Raw genomic sequence first — 20,607 nt, 5'->3', positions numbered from 1 at the left:
CCAACCAGCCAGTTCAGCTGAGATTGGACCCTCCAGCAGGGACACTGGCTTTGTAGCATTTCCACCCCCTGGATACTTGACCATGGGCAATGGCAAGCTATTGGGTCTTACGCTGGATACAACACCCCCAGGCTCTAACAGTGGACCAGAGCCGTGAGCTGAGCTGTGAGCTGGCAGGAGCCTGCCCCAGCTCACTCCTGGGACTGACACAGGGGCCACCACACCTGGGGGCTCAGGTGTGTTGAGTCACCGGTCTTAACCTCATCAGTTGCCATCATCTGAGGCCATCAAACGTGTCTCCTGCTCTCAGTCCTACAGCGACATCTTCAAGCCCGCAGTAGATCTTGTGTCCAGAGCTGACTTCTAAGGTTTCAAAGGTTGCCTGTAGACCAGAGAGTCTACACAGTAAAGAAATTAAGATCACGGATTCGGAAGCCAGATTGCCCAGGATTGAATCCCGACTCAACCACATATTATCTGTCATAACCTTGGGCAGGTTACTTAACCTCTCTGTACCTCAGTCTCCTCCCCTGTGAAATGGGGATAATGAGAGTCATGGCCTCACAGGTGCTTGCGAAGGCTAAGTGAGTGGCCACATGAAACGAGCTAAGAGCAGTGCGGAGACTTGGGGTCAGCAGTGGCTATCCGGGGTGGAAGCCAGGACCCTAAGAGCGCAGTAACCTTGTCGCGTTCCCCCTGAAGATGCTGAAGTTCCACCAGCTGGGGGGTAGGCTCAGACTTAATTCCGGGGGAGAGAGAAAGAGAGACAGGGACTGGCACCTTTGTAAGAGAAATTCTCCCAACACAATCAAGGAGGCAGATCTTGAAAACCCGAGCCCCTCCGTGTTTGACAGCTTGCACCAAGCTGTGCTTAAACATTTGTTTGCTTGTTTTATTGTATATATTACAGTGTACAAAGTAGCGATTTAGTATACACACAGAATACATTGTGCAGTGATAAAAATCGACCTAATTAAAACAGCCATCTCCGCTCATGCTAATCGTCTGGCGTTTCACTTGGTTCATCCGTGCTGACGTGAACAATGGAATTCCTTTCTTTTCGTGGCTGAAGAGTATCCCATTGTGTGTGCCCACCACAGCTTTACCCGCTCGTCGGGGAATGGGCACGCAGGCTGACTCCCCGCCCGAGCTGGGGGAACAGCGCTGCCCTGACCGCGGGCCGGGAGGGCGCCGATCCTCTTCCGCACGGAGCTCCTTTCTTTCGGATGCAGGCCCAGAGTGGGATTCGGGATCAGACAGCAGCAGTTCTGTTTCTAATTTCGAGGCCACCTCCATGCCGTTTTCCACACAGGCTATGCTCATGGACACCCCCATCACCAGTGTGCAAGGGTTTCCTTCTCGCCATATCCTGGCCACTTGTGTTTCATCCTTTTGTAATCAGATGAGGTGGGATTTCATTGTGTGTGTCCGCCTCGCGTCTCTGAGGATAGAGGTGTTGAGTACTTTACCGATCCATGTGGGCCATCCGAATGAATGCTTCCTTTCAGGGAATGTCTGCGACTGCAGCCCATCGTCCATTTCTTAAATCAGGTATTTTATTTCTTTCCTATCGAGTCCCTGGTTTCCTTGCGTATCTTAATAATGTATTGATGTGTCTCTGATGGGGTTTTGGGCCTATCGTATGTTTCAACGAAATAAGGAGGTGCCCATTGAATCGTCAGAATGGGAGACCTGAGGGTAAGACGAGGTCACCCACAAACCTTAGTTCCTCTGCAAACCTCTGCACGCACCTTCCGCAGGCCAGGCACCGCAGACTGACCAGCAAAGACACAACAGCCCCTGCCACCAGATCCGCACAGCAAGCACGGGGCTCCCTGGAGGGCCGTCCCGGAGGTGGCTCTGGGAGGTAATGTGGCTGTGTAAGGTGCAGTGTGGAGGGCCGTCCTGAAGGTGGCTCTGGGAGGTGATGTGGATAGGGGGTGCAGTGTGGAGGGCCATCCTGGAGGTGGCTCTGGGAGGTGATGTGGATAAGGGGTGCAGTGTGGAGGGCCGTCCTGAAGGTGGCTCTGGGAGGTGATGTGGATAGGGGGTGCAGTGTGGAGGGCCATCCTGGAGGTGGCTCTGGGAGGTGATGTGGATAAGGGGTGCAGTGTGGAGGGCCATCCCGGAGGCGGCTCTTGGCGGTGATGTGGATAAGGGGTGCAGTGTGGAGGGCCGTCCTGGAGGCGGCTCTGGGAGATGATGTGGCTGTGTAAGGTGCAGTGCTCTCAGCCTCCAGGGACGTACTGAGGCTTCCTGGAAAGCCTGGTATTTACACTGAAATCTGAGCCATGGACAAGCAGGAGTGGAGGGGCCAGGGAGTGGACAGGAAGCTTTCCAGGTGGAGGGAACGCTATGTACCCCGGCACGGGGCCAAGAGACAGCACGCACATTCAGGGAGGGCAAACCCTGAATGTGGGATACGCGGCTGCTCTCGGAGGGAGGGAAGCATCCACTGGGTCATGAAGAACCTGCCTGCACTCTGAGGATGCTGGGATGCCACCAGAGTGATCCTGTAGCAACGCACTGAGATGTCGCCCCAGACGCAACCATGACTCAGGCCGCTCTGAGAAGAGAGAACAGAGGAGGACACAACCAGAGGCAATGCTGGACGTTGCTACAACGATGTGGGCGGAGCAACATGGTCTGAGCCACGTGACGTGGTGGGCTGGGCACAGGCAGGCCTCAACAGCCTCCGAAAGTGGATCCCCAGGACTGGGAGGTCAAGGTCTTTGGAGGACACTGGGTGGGCAGGGAGGCCATTCAGGCAGCCAGGACAGCAAGGGATTGACTGTGTGTGTGTGTGTGTGCAGTTGTGCAAGTCCTTCATGCTCTGTATAAGCCACATGGTGTGCCATTCATATCACAGTTGAAATACTTGTGTCCATCAATTGCAGAGTGTTCCGAGACAAGAATGCATTTTTGTAATTCACAAGCCAGCCTGGCGCCACGTGCAGTGCAGAGCTGGGCATTGGAGACGGGGACTTCGAGTTATGGAAAGCACGTCTCAGTGAAGCTGTTGGGAAAGTAGCTGCACCTGGGGCCGGCGCTGTGGTGCAGTGGGTTAACGCCCTGGCCTGAAACGCTGGCATCCCATACGGGTGCTGGTTCTAGTCCCGGCTGCTCCACTTCTGATCCAGCTCCCTGCTAATGCACCTGGGAAAGCAGTAGAAGATGGCCCAAGTGCTTGGGCCCCTGCACCCACATGGGAGACCCGGAAGAAGCTCCTGGCTCCTGGCTTCGGATCGGTGCAGCTCTGGCCATTGCGGCCATTTAGGGAGTGAACCAGCAGATAGAAGACCTCTCTCTCTCTCTCTCTCTCTCTCTCTCTCTCTCTGTCTCTCCTCTATCTGTGTAACTCTGACTTTCAAATAAATAAATAAACCTTTAAAAAAATGAAGAAAGTAGCTGCATCTACGAGGGCGCCTTCCAAAAAGTTCATGAATTTTCAAAAATCTTGCACAGAAATGAACTTCCCCCTAAAGTCCACCTTTCCATGAACTTTCTGAAGTAGCCTTGTGTGTGTCTGAAGTTCAGGGAAGATGTGGGGTGGAGACGTAGAGGGAAAACCTCAGCAGGGAGACAGACTCTACAACCTAGGGGCATGGGACCCCGTCCAGGGGAGCGTGGGCTTTGCAGGGCTCCTGGCTTGGGGGTGTAATGGACTTTCAGATCCACATGAAATAACACACAAAGATGTAGCATACATCATGCTGTGTGCAAACGGGGGAGTGAGGCAGGGGAACTAAGACTCCCTGGTGTCATTAACAGCGAGCGTCACGGGTGTGTGTGAGACACAGTAGAGCAATCTGGAAAGGAGAAGGCTTGGAGCAGCAGTACCGTGGAAACAGGAGAACCACGCTTCCGGCAGAGGTGCCCACTCGGGTCCAGTGCGGCACAGAAGTCCAGGCATCAGTGCAGGGCCAGGGCCGAAGGCAGGTAGGGCTGGGGCAGGTGCCGTGGGCACTGTGATGAACTCTAGTTTTCTTTTTTTAAAAAATTAATTTATTTATTTGAAAATCAAGTTAGAGAGAGAGAAGAGAGATCTTTCATTTGCTGGTTCGCTCCCCAGATGGCCACATTGACCAGGGCTGGGCCAGGCCGAAGCCAGGAACCAAGAGCTTCAGCTGCATCTCCCACGTGGGCACAGGGACCCAAACACTAGTGCCATCTCCCAAGGCTCTTCCCAGGCCATTGGCAGTGAGCTGGATCAGAAGTAGAGCGGTGCGGGGGTCCGGCCCCGTGGCACAGTAGGTTAATCCTCCGCCTGCGGCGCCAGCATCCCATATGGGCACCGGTTCTAGTCCCGGCTGCTCCTCTTCCAAACCAGCTCTCAGCTATGGCCTGGAAAAGCGGTAGAAGACGGTCCAAGTGCTTGGGCCCCTGCACCCGCGTGGGAGACCTGGAGGAAGTTCCTGACTCCTGGCTTTGGATCGGCGCAGCTCCAGCCGACGCAGCCACCTGGGGAGTGAACCAGCTGATGGAAGACCTCTCTCTCTCTGTCTCTTTCTCTCACTGTCTGTAACTCTACCTCTCAGATAAATAAATAAGATCTTTAAAAAAAAAATAAGTAGAGCAGTGGGGACATGAACGAGCCCTCCTATGGGAGGCAGGCTTCGCAGAAGGTGGCTTTACCAGCTACACCACAAGGCTCGAATCCTTTCAAGAACCTTTGCCATGAAGGGAGCAGACAGATTTAGGAAAAGATGGCAAAATGCAGAGGGTCCCTTTAAATGCAAAACAAACAAACAAAAACCCATACAAATAAAACAAAACAAACAAAAAAACCTTGAACATTCTTTTTAACATTTTATTTCAGAGAAGTTTTTTTTAAAGATTATTTATTTAAGTATTTGTTTGAAAAGCAGAGTTACAGAGAGAGAGAGAGAGGAAGAGACAAACACACACAGAAAAAGAGGTCTTCCATCCACTGGTTCACTCCCCAAATGGCCACAATGGCTGGGGCTGGGCTGGGCTGCAGCCAGGAGCCAGGAGCTCCATCCAGGTCTCCCAGGTGGGTGCAGGGGCCCCAGCACCTGGGCCACCTTAGCAGGGAGCTGGATCAGAAGTGGAGCAGCCAGAACACGAGCTGGCACCTGTATGAGGTGCTGGTGGCATCACAGACCGAGGCTTTACCGGCTACATCACAGCACTGGCCCCCAGACAGTATTAAATTTGCCAAATGAGAACTGTTGAGGTGGTGATGCAAACCGTTCCCGCAAACCCCTCCCTCTTCCCCCATTAACGCCTTATATCAGTACCTTTGGCAGAACTAATGAACCGGACCCGACTTTCATTATGTTTGTCCCCAAACTTGCTCTATGCGTCCCGTGCCCCAGCCTCCAGTTGTCAACGTTCGGTGTTCAGATCCGTGTCTGGCTCTGATCTACCCTGGTCTCATGCGCGGTATTTGTCTTTGTTTTCCTCAACATGGTGTCCTCCTTTGCCACCTATTTTACTGCAGTTTCACTTCCTTGAGTGTTTCTGGAACTAAGCAGAAGAAAGCAGTGGAAAGCGGTCATGAGGTGGGATGAGGGGGGCAGCCATGGTCACAGCATGGGGGCCCTAACAGGAAGCCCAGGCATGCGCAGCACCCCTCACCACCCCTACCCCCACTGCTGTCTGAGAGCCCTGTCCAGACTCTTCCCTCTGCTCCCCTGAGCCCCACTTCAGCTGAACCAAAGGTGGCCAGGCCAGGCCAGGAGAGGCGCCTTGCTGTGCCCAGAACGCCGCAGAGACAGCAGTGCGATGGCTGAAATACCGGAGAGGCCGGCACGGACACTCTGAGTTAGAGAGGTGGCTAACTAGATCTAACTAGATCTCTAACTAGATCTGAGTTAGAGGTGTGGCTTCCATGGTAACAGGCAGATTGCAGCCCTGAGGAAGGAGCGGCTGGGAAACAGCGTGCGATAGATCTTGATTCCTCGTGCTTCTGGACACTTCAACTCCACCTGCGAAGCTCCGGTCTCTCACTGCGGTTGCACCTGTCTGCCCGAAGGGACGGAATGACACCGTGGGAGGAGCTCAGTGTGGAGTCAAACAGTCTGGGATGAGAGTTCAATGCTGTGCGACCTCACTCTGTGTCCTTGCAGTCTCGACCCCTCTCTCCTCATCTGTAGCATGATCACAGCAGAGCCAGACTGGCGGCCCGGAGGGAGGCCTAGAAACAAAGTGGAACATACGTACAGTCTGCCCTGCATGTCCACAGCCCTGCACCCAAGAATGCAACCAACTACAGGTAGAAACATCCCCCAAAACTGCCTCTCTACTGGAAATGCATAGACTTGTTTTCTTTTCATTGTTCCCTAACAGCACAGGATAAGAACTGTTTGCATATCATCTGCATTGCATTAGTAGTATAAGTAATCCAGACATGACTGCAGCTATACAGGAGGATGTGTAGCAGGTTATATGAAAGGAACCTGAACATCCATGGATGTCAGTATCCTCAGGTACCCTGGAACCAAAGGGACAAATCGTGCGTGCGTGTGTGTGTGTGTGTGTGTGTGTGTAATACAATATATTTACAGTACGTGGCACAGAGTGTAGATTCAACAAATGGGAACAGTATTAGTAGCAGTAATATTATATGTCAGCCTTAATGATGAAATAAAATCCTCACGAACCCACTTACGATTATTACACAAATCACACAATTTCCTGTGAGGCAGACACTTGGGAGAAGGAGACCCTCAGTGCCTTTTAGCTCAATTACCTGGAACCTGAGCTACAGGACTGTTACTTATGTTGCAAATCAGAGTGACGTAGGGCCTTGCCACCAAGCATATCCGATTGCTCCTGCCAAGAAGTAGGAGCCTCTAAAGTTACTGATTGCGCAATTAGCTTATTTGGTCTTTAAAGGACAAATACGCCGCACATGTGGAACTGTGGGAGGAACCTGGGCCATATACTGCATGAGATGTCTTGGGTCTCGCAGAAGAGGTTTCATCCGTTCAACCAAGACAGTACACTGTAGAAATATGGTTGAAGTGAGACTAACAAAAAATGTTCTGTGTTCCTTGTTCCCTCTCGAACAGAGCGAGGTGAGCAAAGGATCTACTCAGAGTATTTATTCAGCCTGGTATTTGTCTTCTACGTTCATACTGTGGAGTTAGAAATAGGCCTTGTTGAAACTCAACAATAAAACAAACAACCCAGTTAAGAAATGGGCAAAGCCTATGAACAGACACTTTTCAAAGGATGAGATACTAACGGCCAACAGATGTATGGGTCACTAGCCACCAGGGAAATGCAAATAAAATGGGGCATCACCTCATCCCAGTTAGAAAGGATCTTACTCAAGAATCAAAAGGCTGCACAGCCTGGTGAGGCCGTGGAGGAAGATGCTCCTTAATACATTGTTGGTGGGGTGAAAACTGGTACAGCTATCATGGAAAACAGCCCAGAGATTCCTCAGAAAACTACAACTAGATCTTCCACAGCACCCAGCTCTTCCACTCCCAGGAATACATCCAAAGTGAAATCCGCGAACCAAAGAGATGCCTGCCCTTCCATGTTCATAGCAGCTCGAGTCACAAAACCAAAGATGTGGAATCAACTCAGATGTCAATCAACTGATGATTGGATAAAGAAAATGCGGTGTGTAGACACACGATGGAATATTACTCTGCCATAAAAAAGAACTAAGTGCTGACATTGGCAACAATGGACGCCCCAGAGATCATTATGCTAAGTGAGATAAGCCAGACTCGGGAAGACAAGCACACATTTTCTCTTATTTCCAGAAGCTCATATAGAGAGCGAGTGAGTATAAAAGTTGTGTGGACGTTACGAATATTGATTCACTGACTCTATCATATGATAATATTACTCTTCCTTTCCCACGGTGTGAATGCTGTCACGACTCCTTCACTTTGTGACGTTAATATCTCTGTTTTCAAGAAAAACAGTGTGTGTAGAAATATAATGCCACGTTTGAAGTGAATTTGACAAAATGTCAAAAATTGCTAAATTTTAAAACTAAAAACATAAACCTATAATTTAAACAACTTGAAAGCCATATTGCGCCTATGGCTGTAAGTTATAATTCCTACCCTTTGGTTTTCAATAACTATTTTAAATAACTCATTTTTATTACAAAGTGAAACACAGGCCCCACTCTCTCTAAGGTGGATCCACACGAGCGATTGAACTCAGCTTCAACTTTGTTCCTCCCTTCCCGCCGGAAGCCCTCAGCTTCCCATTTTCTCTCAACCTTCCTGCCATCTGCACCTCTAGGGTTTGCGGTTTCCTTCAAAGACCTCCAGGGATGCTCCTGACTGGGAAAGGTCAGAATGTTTAGTCCAAGAGAAGAGCGAATGAGGCCGATTCCTGCCTGGAGTCTCTGCTTCCCACAGGGACACACCTCCTTCACCGGCAACGCCTCACTGTAGCTGACAGGTTCATTCCCAAAACCACCTGGTCTCAGACCGAATCCCTACCTCGCTCCACGCACCAGCGTAAATGTCTGAAATGACAGAGATTTGCATACCCTGAGAGACCAGCAGAAAGCCAGGGTGAGCTTCCAGTCCTCTGTGGGAACTGGGTCCTTTGACATGGCACAAGCCCTGCAACGCTTACAAAGAAGAAGCAACAAAGCCTGAACCCATAAATACTGTTAACTTCCCCTGTGGAAAAGACAGACAGACACGGAATCTATGTGTGGCCCAGCTGACACACGAACACTAATGACAAAGCTTTCGCAAATCAGTTTTGTTAACTCCCTAAAACCCAGTAGGAATGAACAGTATTCAAGACCATCCATCGTCTCCACAAAAAAAGGCAAATAGGCCATAAATATGTGAAAAAGGTCCAGTCTTTCATTATTAAAGTGCAAATTAAAGCAATAATGACTTGCCATTTGTCTTTTAGGCGAAGATCTGAAGGTCTGATAGAACATGGAGCTGGTGAGTGTTTGAGGAAATAGGTGGTTTGTGTCCTGTTAATGGGGTTGTAAACCGGGCAGCCTTCTTGCTGGGCAGTTTGACAGTATGTATTAAAATGTAAAATGCACATACCCTTTGACCCAGCAATTCCACTGCTAGGAATGTCTCCCCAGGGTAAGTTCTCTCAACCGTGCAAAAGTGCATGTGTACCAGGATATGTGCTGCTGTGCTGTTTGCAGTCTCCTCCAAACTCGGGGGAAACTCGTTAATACCAATTGAAAGAACAGGTTAAATTAATTAGCATGCACACCCAGTGGAGTACTAAGCGGTGAGGAGGTGCATGGGTAGGCCTTTGTGTGTTGTGGAACGGTGTCGAGGGGAGGCTGCTACACAGGGAGAGAACCAGGTGGTAGAACAGTGCGTTCAGATGATTGACAGGTGGTAGGCAGATGATGGATACAGACAGACTGACTGATGACAGAGGGATGCATAGGCATGAACGCTTGCAGAGGACTTTAGGAAGGGTTTACATTGTAGCTACCTCGGGGTAACTGGTAGGGCTGGGAGGCCCACAACAGAAAATACGGGTTTCCACCTCTTCATTCTGTTTGGAAGAAATCTTAACTTTTTTAGATTTATTCCATCTACTTGAAAAGCAGAGTGACACAGAGAGAGGGACAGACCGAGGGACAGACAGAGGTCTTCCTCTGCTGGTTCTGTCTTTAGGTGGCCCCCACAGCAGGGGCTGGGCCAGGATGAAGCCAGGAGCCAGGAGCTCCACCTGGGTCTCCGACACGCATGGCAGGGCCCAGGTACCCTTTTCATCACTAATGTGCTTTATCTTACATTTGCAACAAATACAGTTGCTAAAAAGGAGAGAACGCAGAGGGGACGGAGAAGGGGAGAGAGGGAAGGCAGGAAGGAGTGAAAGGGGGAGCAGAGGGAAAAGTCAAGAGAAGGAAGCCGTCACCCCGTGAGAGAAGGCCCTGCCCCGTGCAGCCCACCTACAACGTCACGTTCAGGACCCCCCCGCCCAGGGAGCGCCGGGCTGCAGGCTCTGTCCACGGAGTCCCTGGGAGGAAACGTTCGTTCACCGCCCAGGAGGGCCGGGGACGCCTGGGGGCCGGACAGCGCTCCCTCGCCTCACACTCGCCGGTGTCCTGTCCCTGTGCCTCCGTCCAGAGGACACCTGACACCCTGACACCGCCAAGACGACACAGACAGCTGGAGTCGGGGGGGGGGGGCAGCCTCTCGCGGGGCAGGGATGCAGTGGCCGCGTCACGCCGGATCCATGCTTGCTTCCTCCCCTGGCCAGAAGCTACAGGACAATCGTGTTTGTTTTTTGTTACTCTTGAAAGTTAAAATCCTATGTGAGGTCCATTTCCAAAGACCACGGGTTACAGCCGAGAATTATTTTGTTTTGTTTTGTTTTGTTTTGTTGAGTGACTTTAAGAGGACTTTTATGATTTTTATCCATTCCTGTGGGCAAAGGAGGAAATTTTATTACCTCTCCCCCAAGGTCAGGGGAAAAAAAAAAAAACACAAAAACCCTCTAAGAAAGCCAGCCCTGGTCCCTCAGCCCCTTCCCGGGGCCCTGCCCGTCGCGGGGTCCCTGCCCTGAACCCGGCACCCGTGGCTGCGGCTTCTAACCAGCCTGGTGCTCCTCCTCAGTTTAAATATTAACAGGCACGTAAGCTGCTGGGGGCAAGAGGGGGCCTGGCGGGAGAGGCAAGCCCCGGCTGGCTGCGCAATTACCTCTTACGCAAGCCCTGGCCGCAGTCAGTCCCAGCTCTCCAGGCCAGGCTTGCCTAAGCCTCCTCATAGCCCGAGAGTGAGTCACCGGGAGCGGAACAAAGGGCCATTCTGGCGAGGTGGCTCCCTCAGCCCTCGGCAGAGCTGCTCTCAGGAAAAATCCCACTTCTCGCCCGGAGGACAGAGAAGGAGGCGAATCCGAGAGTTCACGGCAGATCCCAGAGCCAGGGGGATTTTCTCTCCCTGCAGTAGCACTTCCGCTTGTGGGTGCTGTGGGTGCTCCCAGCAGGTCCCTTCTGAGGGCTGCAGCCATGGCTGACCACTGTGCTGAAGGCTGCTGGCTTATCCCCGGCTGTCTCCTGTCAGCAAAAGCATCAAATATTTTTCAGTAGCAGCGTTTGTGCATCCAGAGTCCTGCACTACTGACACCCTGGTGACATTTTTTTTATGTGAAAGTCAGAGAGAGAGAGAGAAAGAAGGGAGGGGGGGTCTTCCATCTGCTGGTTCACTTTCCAAATGGCTGCAACGGCCAGAGCTGAGCCCATCAGAAACCAGGAGCCAGATGCTTCTTCTAGGTCTCCCACTACTTTCCCAGGTGCATCGGCAGAGAGCTGGGCCAGAAGTGGAGCAGCCGGGACCAAGCCTGTGTCCGCATGAGATGTCCGTGCCACAAGTGGCGGCTTTACCCACTGTGCCACAGCGCTGGCCCCTCAACCTAGTAACTGTAAAGAAAACATATACATAAAATCTGAACTCTAGAGGTGGAGAATTAGCCTTAGGAATGATAAGACTGATTCCACAGATGGAGAAACTGAGGCGGGGTGCGCTCTCTTGGGAACGTGACGGAGCCCTGATGGAGGTACTTGGCGCTCACAGCTCACCTGCAGCCTATGTCTGCTACACGAATTCACTGTCTACCTGAACCTCCACCCAACCTGTTTGTACACTCGGAAAACCCAACGAGAGCCCGGGCTCGGGAGATCCTCGTGGCAACACTGCAGCCTGCAGGTAAGTGTGAAGATAGCAGTACACCTGCTCAGAGCTGTCCGTCAGGCGGAGTGACAACACAGGGTGCGCGTGGCCTCTGGCAGCCTCAACCCCTGGAGAGGAAGTTGCTCCCCAAAGAGAAGGGGTAAGGTGAAGGGGCATGCCTTGGCTTTGGGCTGGAACGGCTGGGTCAGAGCAGTGGTGTGTTATTCAGAATTCATTTGCCAAAGTTGGCTGGGGAAAGAAGTTAATTTCTCACAATGTTGCCAAAGAGGATTGAGTCTTAGAATAGAGATTTCTTATGAATCTTGATGTGAATGGAATGGGAGAGGGAGCAGGAGATGGGAGAGTTGTGGGTAGGAGGGAAGTTATGGGGGGGGGGAAGCCACTATAATCCAAAAGCTGTATTTTGGAAATTTGTATTTATTAAATAAAAGTTAAAAAAAAGAATAGAGGCCGGCGCCGCGGCTCACTAGGCTAATCCTCCGCCTAGCGGCGCCGGCACACCGGGTTCTAGTCCCGGTCGGGGCGCCGGATTCTGTCCCGGTTGCCCCTCTTCCAGGCCAGCTCTCTGCTGTGGCCAGGGAGTGCAGTGGAGGATGGCCCAGGTGCTTGGGCCCTGCACCCCATGGGAGACCAGGAAAAGCACCTGGCTCCTGGCTCCTGCCATTGGATCAGCGCTGTGCGCCGGCCGCGGCGGCCATTGGAGGGTGAACCAACGGCAAAGGAAGACCTTTCTCTCTGTCTCTCTCTCTCACTGTCCACTCTGCCTGTCAAAAAAAAAAAAAAAAAAAAAAGAATAGAGATTTCTTAAAAAATTTAGAAATAGACTTGCCATATGATCCAGCCGTCCTGCTACTGGGTATAAACCCAGCAGACATGAAATCATTCTATCAAGCAGAGGTCTGCCCCACCGTGTTTATAGCAGTACCGTTCACAATAGCCGAGATATGGAATTAATCAAGGTGTCCATCATCAGGTAAATGGATAAAGAAAATGTGATACACACTCACACCCACACACACACTGGAATATTATTCAGCTGTAAGAAGAATGAAATTCTGCTATTTGCATCAAAACTGATGCGAGCGGAAGACATGGTGAGTGAAACAAGCCAGATACGGAAAGACAAACACCACATGTTCTCCTTAGATGTGGGAGCTGAAATTTAAAAAAATCAAAAAACAAAAACAAAGAATGACATGCCTGTATGTATCAGTACTGCTGCAAATATAGTTTTGTCAAATTTGTAAAATATCTTCATCAAACCAATTACTAGTTTTAATGATCTGTGATTATTTCAAGATCTGCTGTGTATGAGTGAAATAGACATCTTTTCATTCGATTACTGTTGTAGCGCTTGCCTATATTCCTTTTTACTTGTTTATTTAGTGGAGCATTAAGCATTTGACTATAATGTAAATTAGAAAGATGTTATCGCCAAAATTAAGGGAGAGGAAGGAGGCAAAAAAGAAGAGGGAGGGAAGGCAGTATTACATTCTTAGAACTGTGTCTGACCGACACTGAATCTGTTCCCTTAGTATTGACGTCACGTTAACATAACAGACACTGAAGACTGCTGCCTGTGCTCTCTAGAGGAAGCCTGGAAGATGGGAAATCGCCCCTCGCCCATGCCCACCTCCCCTTCCTCTGCCCACAGCGGCCTCCACTCCCCAGTCTTCCCACTGGGTAGTCCAGCTGACATGGGGAAATTAGTGTTTTCACACATTTTATTTAAAAGGCAGAATTAGAGAGACAGAGCGTGTGCGCGCACATGTGCAAGAGAGAGAGGGAATATCTTCCATCCACTGATTCTCTCTGCCAAACGGCCTCAAAGGCTGGGACCAGTCCAGGTCAAAGCCAGGAGCCTGGAGTGCCTTCCAGGTCTCCCACGAGGGAGCAGGGCCCCAGCACTCGGGCCGTCTTGCGCTGCTATTCCAGGCACATCAGCAGGGAACAGGATGGGAAGAAGAGCAGCCGGGACTCAAACCAGTGCTTCCATAAGAGATGCCGTTGTTACAGGTGGTCACTTAACCCACTGTGCATGATGCCGCCTCCCTCTCGATGTCTTGAAGTATCTAAGAACAGCAAAGAGGGGCCGGCGCTGTGGCATAGCAGGTAAAGCCACCACCTGCAGTGCCGGCATCCCATGTGGGCACCGGTTGGAGTCTCAGCTGCTCCACTTCCGATCCAGCTCTCTGCTAAGGCCTGGGAAAGCAGTAGAAGATGGCCCAAGTCCTTGGGCCCCTCCCTGCACCCACATAAGAGACCAAGGAAGAAGCTCCTGGCTCCAGAATGGTGCAGCTCTGGCCGTTGTAGCCAACTGGTGAGTGAGGCAGCAGATGGAAGACCTTTCTCTCTCTCTCTCTCTCTCTGCCTCTCCTCTCTCTGTACAACACTTTCAAATAAATAAATAAATCTTTAAAAAAAAAAACAGTAAAGAAAGGCTAGAGAATTAAATTACAGAGAAATGTCACAGATTAATTCATGTAGACCAAATGTGCCAATTAATGGGTCAACATGGACCTCTAGGGAGCGCTCTAGGGACAGACGGAAACATTGCTTTTCTCCATAGTTTCCAATGAGTCGGACAGAAACATCTTCTGATCCCTGCCCAAATGCCACCATTTCCTGTAGGGTTTTCTAGACACGCTATCTAAAATCGCAATAGATCCCCCGTGCTTCCTCACCATCTCCCCTGCCTTGTTTTTTCTCCTTGGCACTGGACATTATCAAATATACCACACCTGTCACTTACGTCACTGGGTTTAGTGTCTGTCTGCCCACCAGAATGGACGCTAGGAGAGAACAGACGTTGCTCCTGTCTGTTCACTGCTGCGTCCCCGGAGCTCAGAACGGTGCCTGGCACATGGATTGGCCCGCAACAAACAGTCAGGGAAAGAATGCCTAGATGGGGCTCACATGAAGATAACATAACCCAGGAGGATTAAGGAAAATATCAGACGGCAGAGTCAACAACCAGCATTATCTTGATGGGTGAGAACAACAGTCAGAGCTAGCAAGGTGGAATGTAGCAGGCTATGTAAGTCAACCCCGCACTTAGATTTGAGAAAAACAATTGCACAAGAACAAGATGCGAAAGATAACGAGGCTAAATCACAGCACGTGCAAAAAATGACAGGGTCTCGGATGGCCGCCAGCTCAGTCTGACTCAAAAAGTAAAGGCAGCCTGTCCAAAAAGGGTGCTCTCTGATGCCATCACTGATGGCCACAATCATTGTTTTCGGTACCCGGGTGTGGCCTGTGCATTCCTGCATCTGGACTCACATCTCTTTTTGTCTCCATGCACCTTCCATGTGAACCAGGCAGCTGAGTTTGGAAGAGCAAAGATGAGAAACACCCAGACTCCCATCAGTAGGGAACTGTTTCAACGCCTGACGGAAAGCTGTACCCTCTGTGTGACACAGCCTTCACGTGAGAAGGAGGACACCATGGATGTACGGGCTTGGAGCATCCCCAAGGTAAGCAGGCAGGAGAGCGCCGAGAGGGAGAGGGAGGGAACCAACACAAAGGAGAATCACTGCCAAGCTTCCTTAGAGTTACCAGTCACAGGGGAATCACTCAGACCGAATGCATGTTTGACTTCATAATTTGGCAGAACAGAAATCAACTCATTCAAAATGGCTTGGGCCAGCGTTGAGGCATAGCGGGTAAAGCCACCATCTGCAGTGCCAGTATCCCATATGGGCACCGGTTCAAGTCCCGGCTGCTCCACTTCTGATCCACTCCCTGCTGTGGCCTGGGAAAGCAGTGGAGGATGGCCCAAGTCCTTGGGCCCCTGCACCCACGTAGGAGACCTGGAAGAAGCTCTTGGCTCCTGGCTTCAGATCAGCCCAGCTCCAGTTGTTGTGGCCAATTGAGTGAACCAGTGGATGGAAGACCTCTCTCTCTCTCTCTCTCTCTCTCTCTCTCTCTCTGCCTCTGTGTAACTCTGACTTTCAAATAAATAAATAAATCTTTTTTAAAAATGAAACAAAATAAAATGGCTCATGGATTTCCACACATACAGGTAGCCTCAACAAAATCTTTGGGAAAGGAAAACAGGGATTTTTCCTTAGAACACAAGGGATGGAACATCTGTAAACAATGAATAAATAATTGTTCAAGCCTTATTACCTGCTGAGCATGGTGCTAGAATTTTAGATGCATCTCTCATCTGTTGATTGATTCTTTCATTCAGTGTGTGTCTGTGGAGAAGCTATGCCGATCCAGGCATACAGAGCTTAACTCAGTGCACAGTGCCAGCCACCGCATAGGGCTTTGGCAACAGCTAGAGAAATGTCAAGCTTATAGCCTAGTAGCTGGCTGGAGTGATTTACTCACATTTTTCTCAGCATCTTTGGCATAAAACTACAGATGCAATTGGTACATCATTTTGAAAAATGATTATGGAGGTGCCTCAAAAATTAAAAATAAAATTATCCAAGGAAATGGAATCAATATGTCAGAGAGATAGCCTCCTCCCATGTTCACTGCAGCATTATTCATAATAACCAAGATGTACAAACAACGTAAGTGTCCACCAATTGATAAGTAAAGTGCTGTCTTTTACTTATACACAATAGAATATTACTCTGCCTTCAAAAAGAAGGAAATTCTGCCATTAGTGACAACGTGGATGAACCTGGATGTTGTGTTAAGTGAAAGAAGCCATCCAGAGAAAAGGCAAGTATACTAAGGGCTCACTGTCATGTAGAGACTGACATGGTAAACTCGTAGGGACAGGGAGCATAACGGTTTCCAGGGGTTGTGGGGTGGGGGAAATGGGGAGATGTTGGCTGGAGCGTACCAACTTGTGGTCACAGAGTACTAAGTTCCGGAGAAGTGACACCGGGTTTTGCAGAATTCTCCTTGATTAACTCAGAATGTCCCTGGCTGAGCTTACGCCAATGGCAGCTGGTTTTGCTCAGCCCAGTTCTGCATATTGCAGGGCGGGTGAGAGCCATTGGCTCCTTGGTGACACTTGCCTGGGTCAGAACATCTGCTGTGCCCAATCCCTGCTGGCTGGGGTAGTTTTCAGCGCTAACACTCAAGTGTTGAGCCCAGCTGGTGCAATCCCAGCCTCAACGGCACCTTCTCCTCCACGGATACACAACAGGCAAGGGTAATCTTAAAATCAGCCTGGGGAAGGCAGGCGCCGTGGCTCACTAGGCTAATCCTCCGCCTTGCGGCGCCGGAACCCCGGGTTCTAGTCCCGGTCGGGGTGCCGGATTCTGTCCCGGTTGCCCCTCTTCCAGGCCAGCCCTCTGCTGTGGCCAGGGAGTGCAGTGGAGGATGGCCCAAGTGCTGGGGCCCTGCACCCCATGGGAGACCAGGAGAAGCACCTGGCTCCTGCCTTCGAGTCAGTGTGATGTGCTGGCCGCAGCGCGCCAGCCGCGGCGGCCATTGGAGGGTGAACCAACGGCAAAGGAAGACCTTTCTCTCTGTCTCTCTCTCTCTCACTGTCCACTCTGCCTGTCAAAAAAAAAAATCAGCCTGGGGGGTCGGTCCAAGATGAAGTGCAGTAGCAGGACAGCACCCCCACACAGAGCTTTTGCCGGCCCCTCTCCCCCTTCAGACCGGGGATGTCGATGCAGACTCCCCTTCCTCTGCCTGGCCAGTCTCACCCCTTCATCCTCGCCCTTCTCTGCCTCACACCCAGCCCTAGAAACAGGCACTCAGCAACCCTGACCTTGTTGGGATTTCAATGCTAGAAGCACTGCACAGATGCAAGCGTGAACGAAGACCCTGCCCTTAGGTTGTGAATATGGGGTTTGGGTGGGATTTTGTCCCCTACAGACAGCAGTCGGAAGGACCAGGTCCGCATCCCTCACGAGATTGCTGGGGTGTTGGAGCCTCCTACAGGACTGCAGCCTGGTGACTGGAAAGCCCCGTTCTGCACACACGCTCTGCTCTTCAGCCCTTTATCTCCTTCTGCCCCGACACCCGCAAGGTGTATGTTTAGGTGGGAAAAGCCAGTTGTAGGACAGTCTGTGTGCAGAGCGCTGCTGTGGTCGGGTGGGGCGGTAGAGCACGTGAGCACGTGTTGCATGCTGGGAGCAGCCCTGAGAGAACACACACGGACGACTCAGCTGACCCCAGGGACTTGGTGATGGGGAACAGCAGGCACAAGCAGCCGTAGCGCCACACCCCCTTGCTCCTTTTGGAGTTGGCACTGTGTGCAGCACCCTCATCAAAAGACATAAGAATACCGTCTACCTCACTCACCACATATAACTTTATGTTTATTTAACCAGGAAAACCATGTCTGTGCCAAAGAAAGGAGTATCATGTTCTTGACTCTTGAGGTCGTCAAGATTTCCCAGCCTACAGCATGTTTAAATCTAAGCCCTATGGTTTCAAAATTGTACTCGACATTTATATAATAAAAACACTTCCCGATGTGGCCTTCTCCTTCAAAACAAGAACCAGGCCAAGGAAGCTCAGCTCCAAGGTGTGACTATTTGCAATGTCAGCACGTCTGCATGTCCTCCTGGTCTGGGAAGCACTCATCTCTATGCACTTTTTACAGCGCCACTGTCCTCTGTTCCCACGAGAAGACCCTGCACCAGCAAATGGCAGCGAAACACAACACAAAGTCCTAAGTACACATTCAAATAGTAAAAGTGCTTGTTAGCAATGAATTGTATTCATTCACCTTATTAGAGCTGTAAGTGGGGGGACTTCCAGTTTCCAGTCCGGCACCCAGAAAGCATAGAGCCTATCACTTCTGACCTCAAAACAAGGACCAAGCCAAACCAAATGAAAATCAACTACTCTCCTCTTCACTCATTCCTGATAGGAACGCAAAATGGAACAGCCACTTTGGAGGACAGTGTCACAGCTTCTTAGGGAGCTAACCACACTCATCATTCAACTCAGCAGTTGCTACTTACCCAAATGAGGTACAACTTTTCTCATCGCATAGCACCTGCACATAGGTGTTGCCAGCAGTCTGATTCACACCTCCAAAACTCGCCTACAGCAAGGTCCCTTCGATAGGTGAATAAGCAGTATTACATCATTACTCAGTGATTTAAAAAAAAAAAAAGCTGAGCTATCCCACTACAAAGACATGGAAAAAGCATAAGAGCATCTTTGCTAAATGCAGGAAGCCTGTCTGAGAAGGCTACACGGTGTGTGACTTCACCCATCTGACATTCCAGGAAGGTAAAACTGCAGAGACAGGAAACTGGTCAGGGGTTTCCAGGGGTTGGAAATGTACAAAGCAGGACAAATGTACAAAATGTAAGCTGCAGGACATTAATAATACAGCAAACTGAGAGAGGGCAAGCAGGAAAATGGGAACTTGGTTAAACTTGGATATAATGAGCCATAAAAAATAGTAAAGCAGCATTCTCAAAGCGCCCAGCGACTGCGCATCTGGGTATGGACCCAGAAGTCCCAACAGCAAGGGCTCAGAGATACCTCAGCTCCACTGTCACGTCAGCATCATTCCAAAGAGCCCAAACATGGAAGCAACCCAAGGGCCCAGCCAGGGATGAAGCCATAAACAAAATGTGGTATGCCCACGCAATGGAATACTACTCAGCCAGAAAAGGTAAGGAGGAATTCCTAACACATTCTACAACTACTACCCGAACAGTGCTCTATACTCTGTGTGTCTTTGTGGGTGCAGTCAGTTGAAATCTTCACTTAGCATATACTAAGTTGGTCTTCTGTATATAAAGATAATTGAAAATGAATCATGATGAAGAATGGGATGGGAGAGGGAGTGGGAGATGGGATGGCTGTGGGTGGGAGGGAGGTTATGGGGGGGAAGCCACTATAATTCAAAAGTTGTGCTTTGGAAATTTATATTTATTAAATAAAAGTTTAAAAAGGAGGAAAGTGGAAGTTAGTAGATAAGTATGTAAGTTCAGTTTTGTGAGATAAAAATGTTCCGGAAATGGGTAGTGGTGATGGCAGCACAACCATGAGAATATACTTTTAAAAAAAGATTTATTGGGGCTGGCGCCGTGGCTCACTTGGTTAATCCTCTGCCTGCGGCACCAGCATCCCATATGGGCACCGGGTTCTAGTCCTAGCTGCTCCTCTTCCAGTCCAGCTCTCTGCTGTGGCCCAGGAAGGCAGTGGAGGATGGCCCAAGTGCTTGGGCCCCTGTACCCGCATGGGAGACCAGGAGGAAGCACCTGGCTCCTGGCTTCGGATCGCCGCTGTACACTGGCCATAGTGGCCATTTGGGGGGTGAACCAACAGAAGGAAGACTTTTCTCTCTCTCTCTCTCTCTCTCTCACTGTCTACAACCCTACATGTCAAATAAATTAAAGAAAAAAAGATTTATTTATTTATTTGAAAGTCAGAGTTACACAGAGAGAAGAGAGACAGAGAGAAAGAAAGAGGTCTTCCATCCGCTGGCTCACTCCCCAGTAGGCTGCAATGACCAGAGCTTCGCCAATCTGAAGCCAGGAGCTTCTTCCAGGTCTCCCACGTGGGTGCAGGGGCCCAAGGACTTGGGCCATCCTCTACTGCTTTCCCAGGCCACAGCAGAGAGCTGGATCAGAAATGGAGCCGCCAGGACTCAACCCAGTGCCCATTTGGGTACCAGCACTACGGGCAGTGGCTTTACCTGCTATGCCACAGCGCCAGCCCTGAGAATATACGTAATAACACTGCACTACATACTTAAAAGTAGCTAAGAAGGCGGCATTAATGTTTCATATATTTTACCACAATAACAATGTCAGAAAATAATAAGACACTAAATTAGAATATTTGGCATAAAAAATTTGTTTATGAACAAATAATTCCTGAAAGAAAACACAAACACTGACACCGCAGTCACGTCTTGGGAGGGCTGTGGACAAAAGCAGCAGATTTTTCATGCATTTTGAACTCACAGCATTTCTTCATTTTTACTTTATCACACGCACTTCCCAACCCAGTTTAAAAGGCAGGAGGGAGCTTCCCAACAGCTCACACCTCTCTTTCAAACAGAAGCAGGTCGTTCAGAACCAGACAC

General features: G+C 50.2%; 2 long non-coding RNA genes across 10 annotated transcripts in view; one reads left to right on the top strand and one right to left on the bottom strand.

The window, feature by feature from the left end:
- Positions 1 to 4,796: 4,796 nt before the first annotated feature.
- LOC103345145 (uncharacterized) overlaps positions 4,797 to 20,607 on the bottom strand; it is a 53,314-nt gene continuing 37,503 nt past the window's right edge. For 5 of the 8 annotated variants that reach the window (XR_011389073.1, XR_011389070.1, XR_011389071.1 and 2 more), the window contains 2 exons: positions 10,641 to 10,996; positions 4,797 to 6,160 (listed from right to left, as the gene is read on the bottom strand). This is a non-coding gene — a long non-coding RNA (uncharacterized lncRNA). The remainder of the gene's footprint in view (positions 6,161 to 10,640; positions 10,997 to 20,607) is intronic. The other 3 variants (XR_011389074.1, XR_007915095.2, XR_011389072.1) reach the window with 1 other exon arrangement.
- On the top strand, positions 10,990 to 19,352 carry LOC108175525 (uncharacterized). 2 transcript variants are annotated; one of them, XR_007915096.2, is made up of 3 exons: positions 10,990 to 11,645; positions 14,951 to 15,106; positions 17,882 to 19,352. It is a non-coding gene; the product is annotated as an uncharacterized lncRNA (long non-coding RNA). The 2 variants fall into 2 exon arrangements; XR_001792274.3 differs by lacking the exon at positions 17,882 to 19,352 and adding an exon at positions 15,244 to 15,575.

This window comes from Oryctolagus cuniculus, chromosome 5 (genome assembly GCF_964237555.1).
Source record: "Oryctolagus cuniculus chromosome 5, mOryCun1.1, whole genome shotgun sequence".
NCBI lineage: Eukaryota > Metazoa > Chordata > Mammalia > Lagomorpha > Leporidae > Oryctolagus > Oryctolagus cuniculus.
Note: the sequence above shows the minus strand (reverse complement) of the source record. Positions and strands in the feature narration are given on the sequence as shown.